This window comes from Psammomys obesus, unplaced genomic scaffold (assembly GCF_907164565.1).
Source record: "Psammomys obesus unplaced genomic scaffold, mPsaObe1.curated_primary_1811, whole genome shotgun sequence".
Lineage (NCBI taxonomy): Eukaryota > Metazoa > Chordata > Mammalia > Rodentia > Muridae > Psammomys > Psammomys obesus.
In genome coordinates, this window is record NW_026591598.1 from 19,513,589 (window position 1) to 19,528,648 (window position 15,060).

The 15,060-nt window shown below is 50.9% G+C and overlaps 1 long non-coding RNA gene across 1 annotated transcript in view; it reads left to right on the plus strand.

Moving 5' to 3' along the window:
• LOC129679825 (uncharacterized) overlaps nucleotides 1-7,403 on the plus strand; it is a 12,389-nt gene extending 4,986 nt beyond the window's left edge. The window contains exons 3-4 of the long non-coding RNA XR_008720588.1: nucleotides 4,503-4,605; nucleotides 7,185-7,403. This is a non-coding gene — a long non-coding RNA (uncharacterized LOC129679825). The remainder of the gene's footprint in view (nucleotides 1-4,502; nucleotides 4,606-7,184) is intronic.
• Nucleotides 7,404-15,060: the final 7,657 nt, after the last annotated feature.

A 15,060-nucleotide genomic window follows, 5' to 3' on the forward strand; every position in this document is an offset into this window, starting at 1 on the left:
ATATATATATATATATATATATACACACTATGTATTTATATGAAATACCTTTTTCTCTCTATTATACACACACACACATATAGAACTTACATGAACATATGTGTGCTTGAGTGTTTGTATGTGCACCAGGTGCATGCAGGAACATGCAGAGGTCAGAAGAGGGCACCAGACCTCCTGGGATTGGAGTTACAAGTGGTTGTGACCTGCCCTGTGAGGGCTGGGATCTGAACCTGGGCCCTCTGCAAGAGCAGTAAAAACCCTTCACCACCGAAGCCATCTCTCCAGACCCCTGATGGTATAACTGAGGGAGGTGGGAAGCTCTAAAATCGCCCAAGCACAGCCCGACTGTCGCAGATGACGGCTGCCCACCTCCCTCGGCCTCCGTTATCTCCGTTATCAGTAGCCGGCCCTGCACTTGTCGGTCAGTGATGACTCAGCAGCGCTTACTACTTCAGACACTGTGGGTGAGTTACTCTCTCCCAGGTTGCCTGGCATACAACCGATGCTGCTATCACTGATGCTAAGCTGGGCTTCTCAGACTCTACTTCAGACACCCACAAGCTCCCGCCGAGCTTGTAGCGCCCAGAGCTGGCCCTGGAAAAGCAGGCGTCAACTGATAATTTCTTTGTGAATCACTGCGTTTCTCCATATATTGAATTAGGAAAGGGAGCGATTTCTTTTTTAATTTTAAAGCGCTCTCTCTCCCTCTCTCAATCTGTGTGTGTGCAGGGGTTCACACACCTCAGGAAGCACATGGAGTTCATAGGACAACCCGCAGGGGTCAGTTGCCCCCTTCTGTTGTGGGTAGGGGACAGAGACCAAACTCTGGTCCTCAGACCTGCTTGGCAAGTACTTTTACCTGGTGAGCCAAGAACTGATTTCTAAAGGTCAAGTAGGAAGCTGCTTACTTGTGTGTGACCCCGACCCTGCACAGGTCCCCTCCCAACACTTTATCACGGACATGTCAAATACACAGAGATCTTTAAAGTGGACGGTGAGGCAGGTGTGGCGGTTTGTGCCTCTAACCCAGCACAGAGGCAGGGGGATTGTGAGGTTGAGGCTGGGAGAGAATACAAAGGGAGCTGGAAAGATGTCCACCGAGCTACAAGCACTGGCTTCTCGGGTTAGTACAGGACTCAGGTTTGACCATCCATGACCCTGTTTCCGGGGGGTTGGATGCCCTTTTCTGACCTTCGTGGGCACTGTGGGCACACAGTGTGGAGACATAAGAAGCAGGCAAACGCCAGACACATTAAAAGAAAGACAAGAAAGGAGCAGAAACGGAATTCCTATGAGCTCACCACCGGGATTCTGTAACCCATAGTTTGCTGTTATTATTATCATCATTATTAGGTTTTGGGGGGGGGTTGAGACAAGTTCTCAAGGTAGCCCAGGCTGGCCTCAAACTCAGTGTACAGCTGAGAATGAGCGGCTCTGGCTTTGCTTTCCAGTCTCCACCCCTGGGATGACAGGCATGTACAGCCATGTCCAGCTTGCCATGTTTTCTGTCCCATCTGCCCATCCATTCACACTTCTGTCTTACAAAATAAGTTCCACACAGTTAAAACAAACAAACAAACAAACAAACAAACAAACACTTCAGTGACATCAGACATTCCTAAAACATTGATGATAATGCAGCTCTCTGAATTCTAACCAAACTCCACTCAAGCGCCCAGGAGCTAGCTCAGTGCCTGGTTGAAGAACAACAGCTCTCACTTGCGTTTCTACTGAGAAACTTGTGGGGAGTAGTTATGGAGGCTGGGGATAGAAACCCAGAATCCTCTGTCTGTGGCGTGAGGACACTCCGGGTCTCTGCTCTCTATCACTGTCCTGCACCGAGCCTAACCAGGGCTAGGCATTCAAGGTTGACCTTGAACACCTTCTGGGAGCTGTGTCCACAGCCGTGCACCACCAAATCCACCAGCATTGGGGCCCTCTGCCACCCTGACCGTTTCGGTCAATTCCATGTCCCGTGCCCAGAGCTGCCACACCGGGCAGATAGAAGTGTTCGGTAAATTCTTACTGAATGAGAGGGCAAATGATGCCTCAAAGGAAGCTCTGCCTGTAGCAGTGGAAGGTGCTTCTTTTCATTTCCCTCTTCAGGATCAGTCCTAGATGGAACTTTGGAAGCTCAAGTCTGTTCCCCTCATTGCCTTGGTCTGGCAATGTTTCTCTACCTTAGCCTGGCCCTGTATGGTCCCCCACCTGCCTGAAAATACTGTAGACATCTGAGGGTGTTAAACTGTGGATTGGTTCCTTCTTGATACCATGACAAGAGCCAAACAGCTTCCATCAGACACGGGTTAGAGGCGGGTTAGAGACAGGCTGTGGAGGAGACATTCTGTTGAGGGCTACTGGCCTGTGAGCCAGCGGTACACTTTCCTCTGTTATAGCTGGGCAGTGAGGTCAAGCAAGGGGACCTCTCTGACCACTGGCGGGTGACCCTGTAAGGGAGAGTCCCCTCCTAATCCCAGCTGCACCAGGTGAAACAACCCGGAGCCTGAAGTCTCCATCCAGATGCCTCTGGGGATAGGGTGTGCCTGCTCTTGAGGAGGAAGGATTGGTGTCTGAGCAGCTGCCCTGAAACTGGAGGCTGGATTGGAGCGCTCCGGGCGGGGACACGCCTCCTCCCGTCACTCTCTGCCGGTCATCCCTGGGCCCGCGCTCACCTGGCAGGAGGAGGAAGCTGGCGCTCTGTCCTCCTCTGAGGGCCCGGTGGGCTGGGAGCTGCTGGCCAGCTCCAGGGCGAGGCGGCCCGCCGCACTCTGCCGAATCTCCAGCCTGGCTGGCACCCCGCGCGCCTGCTGGGCGTGTGTACGCGCGTCACCGTGGAAACCGGACAGGCTGGGCCAGCAGGTGAGGGGCGTGGCCTGGGCGGGGGCGTGGCCTGCGTGGAACACCCGCTCGGCGTGTGTGCAAGTACATGTGTGTGCAGAGAGGGGCTCCGGTACGACTTTTAAGCATTCCAGGCAGGCCGACAAGGCCTCATTTCACAGATGGAGAAACAGAGGCCACCTGAGTTTTTGTAAAAGACTGACTAAGGAGCTGAGAGGGAGAGAGGGAGACAGGTCCGGTGGGAGGTTGGGGAATCTTGAAGGTCAGCACCCAGACTTACCCAAGCCCACCCGCTCTGGGGTTAGGACGGTGTTGGGCATGAAGTGAGCGAGCCAGTCAGAATCAGGATTCTTTTTCTGAGCTAGGGAGCAGCTGCTTCTGACCTCACAGCCTTTCGGTCCTCATCCTTGCTTCCCCATTACAAGAGACTCACTGCCGTTCTTTGTCTATGTATCGCCAGGGGCCCTGTACACCTTAGACTGTGGCTCCCAAACCTGACTTGCCTGCCCAGCGGACACAGGACCAGGGATGTCTTGAGGAGGCTGGCCTCTATGTGCATCCGTAGGCAAACTTCACCCCAGTAAAGATCTGCTCATGCTCCTGAGCTCAGCTCAGCTCATGGAACAACTGCCCAGGGTCAGCTCCATCCCCAGTGAAAGAATGCCAAGCTCCCAGCCCAGCTGACCTTCAGAGCTGCTGGAATAGAAGGCGCCTGAGCCGGATCAGTCCTACCAGCCCCCCCACCCCCTGCAGGCATAAAATTCTCCAGCCTGATTCCACGCAGTCCACGTTCATTTGGGAAATAGCAAAAACCATTTTGACCACATGGGGCTTTATAACGGGGCTTCCTGGGTGAGGGCCTTCCACTTAAACAGCAGTGGTCTATTGCTGTCTCTTGCTGTGTAGACGCCAGGGCCCAAAGCAGCTTGAGGAGGAAAGGGTTTCTTACATGTTTCTGATCACAGCTCACTGGGGAAGCCAACTCGGGCACTCCAGGCAGGCATCTGGAGGCAGGAACTGAAGCAGGGCCCACGGAGAAGCACTGCTTACTGGCTTGCTCAGGTTGCTCCCTTACACCGCCAGGACCACCTGCCTAGGGGTGATGCCACCCACAGTGGGCTGGGCCCTCCCACATCAATCATTAACCAAGGGAATGCTCCCACAGGCTTGTGCAAAGGCCAATCTGATGGAGGCATTTTCTTAATTAAGCTTCCTCTTCCAAGATGATTCTAGATTGTGTCAAGTTACAAAACAAACAAACAAAGTCAGCACAGCGCTCGCTGCACACAGGTTTTGAGGAGGCACGAATGTCTGGCAGCGTGAAGGCAGTGTCACGGTGAAATGTCTGCTTGGTACATAGAGAAACCACCGAACTTGTCCACACGACTGCTGGCATTTCATCTCTGCCAGCCATGTAGGAGATGGGTCCAGACTCCTGGCCAGCAGCGAGTGCTGTCCATGACTGTTTCATTTTAGGTATTGTGAGAGTGATGAAGGCAGCGTTAGTCTCCGTACTTGCCTCATTTCTGATTCTAGGGAGAGGACATTCGGCATCCTGCCATTACGTAGCAGGTCAACTATAGCATTTCTGGAAAGTTCGCCTAGTCTTCGAACAAATTCGACCGATTCAACAACAGCTCATCATACCTCCTACTCACTCATAGGCACCGAAGCTGACAGCTGTCACAACAGGAAGAATGACACATGCTTGCTACCTGCTTCCCTGCCTTCTGGGTGGAGACAAAGCATTTTGAGAAGGGTCATGAGGTAAGAGGGGCCATCTTAGCCCCCCACCCCATTCTACCTGCTCTATCCTGGAAGTCTAGCTTCCCTACTGTAATTTCAGTCCTGACCAAAATCTCTCTCCTGCCACTTTTCCTTGGTTGTCCTTGTCCTCTCCCTGGAGACCTCTGCATGCTTCTCTTTCTGCTCTGGCATTCCAACAGGAGGTGAATGCTGGCATAGTTGAATCCTCCCCTCCAGCCAGCAGGTGTGTGTGTGTGTGTGTGTGTGTGTGTGTGTGTAGGAGGCTCCATGGTTGGCTCGAAGGAAGTTAGAGGTTCTGTGCCCTGGTCCAGCAGGCCCTCACAGGCTTCCTAGATGCTTCCAGAGTCAATGATCAACATTGACTGTCCCATTTGGATGGACTCCTCCTGGATCGGGATCACCCAACTCCCAGGCCCCCATGCTGACACTCAGATTATGTGGAACTAGATGACGAACACACAGAGGTCTTTCTGTTCACCCGACATCCCAGGTGCGCAGCGCAACGCCTGGTGTGAACGACACCCCATATCATTTTTTCTTTTACTTTAATTGAGTGAGTTAGGTATGAGGGGACTGAGGGGAGGACCCTGGAGAGGTGGGAGCCACTGGGATGGGGAGGAGAAAGGTGCCCCCGGCTGGGGTCTACAGTAGCGGAGAGCCCAGAGCAGACGTTATATTTTTAAGCATTTTACTTATTTGGGGGGAAAGGCAGTGGCACGTGTGCCCCCAGTGCTTGGGTGTGGAGGTCAGAGGGCAATCCAAGGGACTCGGTTCTCTCCTCCCACTACGTGGGACCCAGGGATTGAACTCCGATCATCAGGCTTGGCATCGGGCACCTTTACCAGCTGAGCCATCTCATCCGCCGAGCCTGAAGCTTTTGCAGGCTTCTGAAAAAGGAGAAGGACTGGTGAGGTCAGCCTCAGCAGTTCCATCACTCACAGAAGCTGCGGGCCCCAGAGAAGGAGGCGTGGGGTCTGGACTGTGTGCCCAGCGACTTTAGAAAGTGAGAACAGATAGCTCACTCACCGGTGACTCATGAATGGCACCTGACTCCCTGTCCACTTGGGCCCACAGTGGCTCTCTGAGGCACCTTTCATGGAGGTGCTCTTGTCTCTGTACAGGAAATTCTAGAAGGCCGTGGTGGGTGGGTGTCTCTGTCAGCAGCAGAGCCCGTCGTGTGAGAAAGCTAGTCAGCGGCTTGGTATGACCTCCCCGTTTGTCCCCCCTCACCTCCAGGGTGATGTGTGGCATTTCACAGGATGCACTCCACATGGCCTCTGTCATCTCAGATCTGCGAGGTGGGGTGTGAAGTGGCTGTTTTGGGTCATTCCTGGCTCTAACATTTCCCTTCCTTCCCCAGCAGGTTGCCTCAGGCCTCTCCGGTCATTTTATCCTCCTCAGGTTTCCTCTGAATCATTTCATTTGAACCGATGGCGTCCGGTCCCCTCCCCCCACTCAGCATCGGCTTTCTGTTGGTCTGAGAACAATCGCTCTTTTCTTCCTGAGCCCTCATCCACCCTCATCTTTTGCTTCATCTTCTCATCTCTCCTGGGAACCGGCTGTTGTTCAGAAACCTGAGCCTCAGAGACTGTCCTTTCTAACCCAGTCAAGAGCAGAGAGTTGGGACAATCCTGGTCCCTGGAATCCAGAAGAAGCACCCTTGCTCTGTGGGCCTCAGAACCGGAGTGGGGGGGGGGGGGGGTCGGGGGGGTTGTTCTTAAATGACTCCCAACATTTATGTGTTGAAGTTTTCATCTCTAGTTCCAGGTGCTATTGAGTCAGGAGAGCATGCTTTTGAGGGGAATCTCTCTCTTCCTCTTTCCCTCCCTCTCTTTCTTCCCCCTCCTTCCCTCCTTCTCTCCTTCCCCCTCCTTTCCAGAAGCTATACAAACTGGCTTTGCCACACACTCTCAGACCCGATGCTCTGCAATCCTGACACATGGGGCCAAGCAATCCTTAAAACCATGAGCTCACACAAACCTTTCCTTTTTTTGGAAATTGATCATCCCAGGTGTTTTTTAACAATGAGGGGAAAGCTGAGGGACAGTCTTCTGCCTGCAGTAGTGTCTGAGGGGTCTGAAGAGGAGCATTTGACCTGAGTCTCCAAAAACTGACAGGATTTCTAAGTTTGGAAAGAGAGAGAGAACAGGAGGTGGAGGAAGGGGCTGAGGGAATAGAGGGTGGGGGACAGGCTGAGTGTCTGTGAGGTGAGGAGGCAGGTACTGAGACCTACCTACCAAAGATGGCCCCTGGTCGGCTCTCAAGTTTGCTGCTTTTCATATTGTATCAAAAACTTTCTGCAGTGTGAGAGAGGCCAGTGTGAGAGAGTGTGTAAGAGAGTGTGAGAGAGTGACTATAGATGCATCATCGGTTTCTACTGCTCTTTAGAGACCAGCAATCATTGCAACCCTAGAGAGAATTTCTGGAGAGTAGTCACAACAGGGCTGCCACAGTTCCAGCCCTTGCAACTCTCTCAGCTTTGAATCCCAAAGGGAACAGTGAGGTTTCTCTGCCATTCCTCTCCACCCAGGATTCACACGTCCCACTTTCTCTGATTGGGTCACATTCTATCCCTACAGCTAGAGACTGAGAGACTGGCCAGAGACTGATAAGGGCATGAGGCTTGGAGGACATGAGGCTGGAATCCTCAGCACCTGTGCCAAAACCTGGGCGTGGTGAAGAAGGAGGTAACCTCCGAGGAAGGACTGAAACATTGTGGCGTTTACACAAAGGCCAAAGTGGGCAAGCCATTTTCATTTGCTTTGAAAATCTGGATTTATAAATTTTTTTAAAATTTGCATTTGTGTGTTTTGGGGTGGGGTGCACAGGCCAGAGAATATTCGGGTGTCCTCTTCCGTCTCTTTCTGCCTTGTTCCTCCGAGATAGGGGTCTCCCTTTGAGCCTGGAGTTCCCTGAAGGCTTGACTGGAGGCTCCAGCTCCTACCCTGCCTCTGCCCCACTCCCGGGCACTAAAGTTACAGCTGTCCTCAGCACACTGCACTTTGTTTTTCCGTGGGCACCGGGGATTCAAACTCAGGTCGGCACGCTTGCACGGCAGGTGCTCATATCCGCTGAGCCCCCTTCCAGCCCTGGGTGTGCAGGGCCTGGAAAGCCAGGTCACTGACTGGACTCTCCCCGAATACCGAGCAGCAGCCTGCCCCAGTCTTGGGCTGCCCGCCGTCTGCACACGTGTGCACCCAGTGGCCTCCTTCTCCGGGTTCTGCAGGCCCTTCTCAGCCATCTTGACTGTGTAGAGGGATATGTTTCTCCCCACAGAGTGGGCACGTCCAATGTACGAGTATCCCATCGCTTTCTCCTTGGGGACCCACAAGCCCCTGGGGTCAAATGTCTGGCCTCGTCTCCTCCCACTCCTTACCATCTTATTGTGATGTCGGGGACGGGTGGGGGCTCAAGATCTGTCCGGCCATCTCCCCTGCACTTCATCCCCAGAGCTCACCGTCACTGTCGCGTGACCGTCATCGGTGTTTCCCCTTCAGGGCCCCTGGGTTCTGTCTCCGGAAGATAGAGAACTCACTTAAAAGGCTCCTGGTCCCCAGTGGGCACAGCGCTTTGGAGAACGTCGGTTTAATATGGACATCTATGTTAACTTCACTTTTAAAGTGTTAATTTTGCGTCGTGTGTGTGTGTGTGTGTGTGTGTGTGATGCCTTTACGTGCGTGTTGAATGTGTGGTGTGTGTGTGTGACTGTGTGGGCATGTAGCGTGTGCCCGTGTGTAAGAGCGTGTGTGGTGTCTGTGTATATATTTGTGTAGTGTGTATGTGTATATAGCGTGTGTACGGTGAGAGCACATACGTGTGATGCGTGCACGCGTGTGAATGTGTGTGACATGTGTGTGAGTGGGTGTGTGTTTGCGAATATGTGTATATGTGTGTGAGTGGGTGTCTATGGTGTCTGCAGGTAGCGTGTATAGGTAGTATGTGTTTGTACGTGTCTGCCTTTGGGACTGTTTACCTACAAGGAAATTGTTTTCTTATGGCAAAACCTCTGCAGCTTAAGGGAAGCAGAAAAGAGAGTTGAATCCTGTGTGCCCTATTCAGTCTTCCACATTTTCCAAGCTTGTTCACTGTCTCTTCCTCTTTTTATTTGCCCCCACCCTCGAAGGGTAACTTTAAACCAGTGGGGCCACCTCGTCAGAGGCGCTCTCTCATGGAGAGAATCTCGATTTTCCCCCACTCTATCCCCCTGTGAAGTTGTCACCGCCAACCAAGCTAATGACGATTGGTGCCCATTGGACTTCTGGCTCAGGCTATTTCCAGGTTCTTTCTCCGGTGTCCTCTTACTGCTGCTTTGCTAGTGTCACGGTCTCAAAGCCACATTTGACTGTTGTACCCCGAAACCTCTTTGTTCTACAGCAGTCCTCCTACCCCATGTCACTGCGTAGCCCAGGCTGGCCTCAAACTCTTGATGCTCTTTTCTGTGCATCTAGAGAGCTGAGGCTGCAGATGGCCCACCCGACACTGGCTTGTCAGGGACTCTGGGTCTTGGTCTTTCTTGGGGTTGGAATGAGAAATGTCCCCCACAGGCACATGCATCTGAATACTTGGTCTCCAGTTGGCGTCGCTGTTTGGGGAGCTCATGGACCCCTTCGGTGGAGGAAGTATGTCACTGAGGGTGGGCTCTGAGGTTGGATAGACTGGCCTCGCTCGCTGTTCTCTCCCTCCGCTCCTTGCCTCCCAGGCCAGCCCCACGCCCCTGCTGCCAGGTGAGGGCATGACGGGCTGTACGGCTCTGGAACTGCAAGTCAGCATCAACCCTTCCGCTCCTAAGTTGCCTTTTGTCCGAGTATTTCATCTATCACAACAGAAAAGGAACCACGCAGCCCTGTAGACTCTCCCGCCCGGGTCTGGCTGCTCCTGGGAGCCTCAGTGCTCCCTTCTGGTCTAGTTGTTAGATCCAGAAGCCTGCCTAGGCTCAGCTGTCCTGTTCTGTGAGTTCTTTCCAGCTAGGCTGTGTGATTCCACATCCCACCCTGAGCACAAAAATGTCTGGTTTGCGTAGTCGGTGGGAGGCCGGGTGCAGCGCTGCTGTCCTGCATGTGGGCATCAGCGTGCCTCCAGCTCTGCTCTTTTTAAAATGTTTATCTATCTTGTTTGTTCATTTATGTGTCAGTGTGTGTGTGTGCATGTACATGCATGTGTACATGTATGTGTATTAGGTAAGGGTGTGGTTTTTTTTTTTTTCTATTTCTGTGAAGAAAAATGCCATTGAGATTTCTGTAAAAATTGTACTGCCTGTAGATAGCTGTGGGTTGTCTGGACGTTTTAAAGTATTGGTGTTTCCCATCCATGAACATGGGGCGTCTGTTCATTGTTCATTCATTGTTCCAATGGCATTTTGTAATAGTCACCGCACGAATCATTCGCTTCCTCGGTGACATTGGCTTCTAGGTGTTTTATCTTTTGTTGCTCTTGTGAATGGGATCATTTTCTTGACTTGTCTCTTAGCATTTTGTTGTTGGCATATGAAGGAGCAGCTGGGTTAGGCTGTTTTGCATCCTGAAATTGCCATCATCATCATCATCATCACTTGAGATAAAATCTCCTGCTGTGCTCTTCACAGGTTTAGGGATAGTCCTGACTGGGGTGACAAGGGAATAAAGAAACAATGACACATAGATACACAGACACACAGACAGATAAGCTGGGCTGTGCACTGTGATGGAGTTGCACACAGACTCACAGACATGTACAGAAAAGCTGGGATCAGATGGGCCGTGCACTGTGATGGAGGTGCACACAGACTCACAGACATGTACAGAAAAGCTGGGATCGGGTGGGCCGTGCAGTCTGATGGAGGTGCACACAGACTCACAGACACGTACAGAAAAGCTGGGATCAGATGGGCCGTGCACTGTGATGGAGGTGCACACAGACTCACAGACACGTACAGAAAAGCTGGGATCGGGTGAGCCGTGCAGTCTGGTGGAGGTGTCCCACCAACACCAGCAGAACCCCAGAGTGTTTACTGCACACACAGGACTGGAGGAGGCGGGCTGACTGTATACAGCAGAAGAAGGGCTGGCTACGCTAGTCTTCATGGGAGGACTCTGTAAGGGGGCAGACTCAGCTGTAACCCTCCCAGAGGAGGAAGCTGTGCTTGGTAGTTTCTGCTCACACCAGGTTCAGCTAAAGGTCAATCATTTGTAGCACCCATACCAAGACTGAGGAAGGCTTTCCATGCCTGGGTCTCACTTTTTTTTTAATAGCCTTGTTTTCTTTTTAAAGAAATACACACAATTTAAAAGTTCCTGCTTTATCCATTTTAAAAATTTATTTTTATATGTTTTAAAATTACTTGCGTGTGTGCATGCCTTTGTGTGTGTGTGTGCCTGTGCTTGAGGTTGTGCATATATGTGTGAGTGTGTGTATGTACATGTGTGCATGCATGCGTGTGTGTGTCTGTGTGTACTGATGTGGAAAGACCAGCGCACTGTGGGTAGCACCATTCCCTAGACAGGGCCCTGAGCTGTACAAGATGGAGAAATCGAGCTGAGCCCAAGCAAGCAAGCCGCCATGCATGCATTCGCCTGTCTTTGATCCTGACTGTGGGTGTGACAGGATTAGCTGTTTGAGTATCTATTTCTGTCTTGACTTCCCCGAAATGACGGGCAGTAACTTGGGATTGTGAACTAAAATAAGCCCTTTCTTCCCTAGGTAGTTTTGTTTTCAGGGTGTTTTATCACAGCCTCAGGAGTGAAATGGGAACAACCACGTAGGTGTGCTTCACCCACTCGAGCCACAGTTAGGTCTGATGCTCACAGGGTGCCCGGCTGGGTTCCATGGGTGGGGGTGTTTCCTGTGTCCTTCATTTTCCTGTGTGGAAACCACTGAGCCTTTCCCGATAACTGATGATATTTGTGTAGTGTCTGTGGCCTTACGGCATGACGACAGGAACGTGAGGCCGCCAGTCACACGGCATCCACAGGCGGGAAACAGAGAGGGACGGATGCCAGTGCTCAGCTCCCCTGTCCTGTACTCAGTCTGGCTTCCCAGCCCACGGGATGACACTGCCCACATGCAGAGTGGACCTTCTTTGATTGTGTTGCTCTGGCTTGCTTACAGACATGCCCTGAGGTTTGCCTCGTAGATGATTCTAGCTTCTGTCTAGTCATCAATCAGCATTACCATCATGGTGGATCTAACCTCAAAAGACCTACAGCCAGGTGCCATCTTCTTAAGGCTCCACAGCCTTCAGGTGGTGACACACGCCAAGGACCCACCATTTAAAACATAAACCTATGAGAGAGATTTTAGATTCAAACCATGACAACCCAGTGACCAATGTCCTTCAGCTATGCCCCAACTTTCTCGGGGATCCACCATCTTCCAGGGGTACCATCTTCCTGCCCTTGGGGACAACTTAGATTCAAACAACAACAGCCCACTTGGGAGGAGCTCTTGGCATCTCGTAAGTAGAAGCTGAGGGCGCTGCTGGCATCCCTTCAGTGAGCACCCTTAGGTCAGGGTCATCCAACCCCAAAGGTGAAGCAGTCAGTGGGAAACCATCAGTCGAGATAAAACTGTATTCATTCAGTTCCGTGTGTACTCAATGGAAGGGTGTATAAAAACGGACTCACCTGAGGCCAGGGGTGAGTGTGACTCAGTGGGAAGAGAGCTCACCTTGAATGCACCAAACCCTGGCTTGAGCTCACCTTGAATGCACCAAACCCTGGCTTTGAGCCCAGGCGTGGCATAAAAGGGGTGAGGAGGCACGCTCATGTCTGTAACCTCAGAGGAGGCACGCTCATGTCTGTACCCTCAGCTCTCGGGAGGTAGACCAGACATTCAAGGTCACCCTCGGCTCCTTAGAAAGTTCAAGGCCAGCCTGGGATATATGAGCCCCTGTCTCAGAGGGGGAAAGAACACAGCTAAGTATTCCAGTCTCCGTAACGCAGAGCTGTGGGACAGCCTGCCTTCAGCACATTTACGGAATGCAGCCATTGATGTTCCTCCACAGTCTCTATTTTGATCTTATTTCTGGCTCTGACATGGCCCCTAGAGACCTTTCTATTATTGGCTTAAGGAAAAGATTAATGCACACTTTTTACTGCTTTCAGCAAATGGAAACATTTTAAATTATAGGGTTTTTTTTAACCTGGAAAATAAACATAAAAACCAAGTCTTTGTGGTTTCCATTGTGGGCTTGTTTTTTTTTTTGGCAATTTGATGGATGAAATGAATGGTCTTTTGATGGATGAAATGAATGTTCTTAATCGACTCAGCGTTATCTTTAAAAATCATTTGTTACTGTGTGCTTGTGTGCATGGCATGCATGGCTGAGAGCACACGCCACGCTTTGCATGTAGAAGTCAGAGAACATATGTGGATGCCGGGTCAACTAGATATAGACTAGATTCATGCAACAGGAAGAAACTCTAATTGAGAAAATGGCTCCATAAGATTAGGCTGTGAACAGACCTGTGGGTGGGGCCATTCCTGGGTTGTGGTCCTGGGTCCTATAGGAGAGTAGGCTAAGGAAGCCATGGGGAGCAAGCCAGTAAGCAGCACCCCTCCATGGCCTCTGCCTCAGCTCCTGCCTCCAGCTTCCTGCCCTGCTTGAGCTCCCTTCCTGACTTCCTTCAGTGATGTGGAAGTGTAAGCCAAATAAACCCTTTCCTCTCCAACTTGGCTTTTGGTCATGGTGTTTCAGCAAAGCCATAGTAATCCTAAGACACCGAGGCGTGAACTCAGGTCACCTATACAAGCTGAGCCGTCTCACTGATCCCACATTACTGTTAAAAATTCTGAGTACGTTTATTCGTTTATTTAATGTGCACACACGTGCGTGTGGTGCTTGCTACAGCACATGTATGGAGATGCAGGAGCCAGGGGTGGAACTCAGATCATCAGGCTTTTTCTACAATCACCTTTACCTGCGGAGCCATCTTGTCTCCCTCAGCGTTACCGTTAAGGTCACTAAAATGATTGTCTTCCTCCCACACATCTCCTGTAATGTGTATTTTTGAAAACCTTTCTCTGCCACCTTTGTGGATTTGGAGGCTAAAATGAACTTACTCTTGGCAAAGTCTTGCGTGGTGTGCTCATTTGTACCTAAAAACAAAAACAAACAAACCACCAACAAGATAACTTGTGGATCTGGTTTTCTTAAACAAACAAGAAATTTATCAGAAATAAGAGAATGCAGCTCTCAAGCTCTGTCACTGAATTTCGAAAGCAGAGAATTCTGTCACAGGTGCACTAGCTTATATCAAGTCCTGACTCATTTCCGAGCGAACACTACCCGCACGGCCTAGCAGATTTTATTCAGGAAGGGTTGCAGTCTCTTCAGTGTGTTATTTTTCTCATAGACGCTGGTGACTCTTTTCCCCTTTTGTTCAGCTCTGTCATCAGAGGTACGTCCAGATATGACAATGCAAGGACTAAGAACGTATACCTGGTTTTGAAGTCCCGCACAGTTCCTGAATTCTCCGCAACGCTGAGGCTTATCTCTGGGCGCCATACCGTCTTATCTGAAGTTCTCTTTCTTTCCTCTTCCCGAGAAGATTTATAACCCAGAAAAGCCTCGCCATGATTTCCCCTTCCAAAATTGTATTCTGGTCGTTTTAATTTGTCACATGCCCTCTGTCGGCTCCAAGTATGCCGCTCAGTAATCTACAAATGCCCAGGGTGTGTTTTCCTTTGCAGGCACCACTGGCCTTATCTTTGCTGTTCCTGATATAGAACGTTAATAAATTTCAGGTTATTATATCAATGCAAAGTTTTAGTAAAGGCAGGCTGGGGACCGACCAGATACAGAGAAATGGACAAGCAGTGTGTTCCTGCGATGCCACAGGGAATTAGACTTAAAGTCTAGGATGGGGATGGGATAGGAAAATAGGCGTTGTAAAAGTTACTTTTTTTTTTTTTTTAAAGAAAATTCATACGTGACACTTTCAGGCCGAGCTCTAAGAGTGACAGTCTCTCTTCAAAAGAACCCTTCTCTCTATTTACTATCTTGTGTATTCACAGGCACACACCTTCCAACACGAGGTGGACAAGATGATGGATGACAGGAGGTTCAGGGTCTCCAGGGGACCATCCTGAGGGCAAGGTGAGGGAAGCACGCCTGCTCCGGAGAGCGAAGGAAACACACTTGCTCCGGAGAGCAAAGAAAGCGGTCCTCCTCAGTCCTCATCCCTGGGGGAGCCGGGAGATCCGTGGAGGATGCCGTGTCCTCCCTCAGCGAGCCTGACGGCCCGAGCTTAATCCCTGTGCCTTGGGCATGGAAGGAGACAAATGACTCTTGCAGGCTATCTCTCACTTCTACATGTTCACTGTGACACACTCGCCACACACACACACACACTCACACACACATGTACACACACCACATACATGCACACACACAAACATCACCACATGCACACCATATATATAAATGCCACAAACACACACACACACACACACACACACACACACACACACACACACACA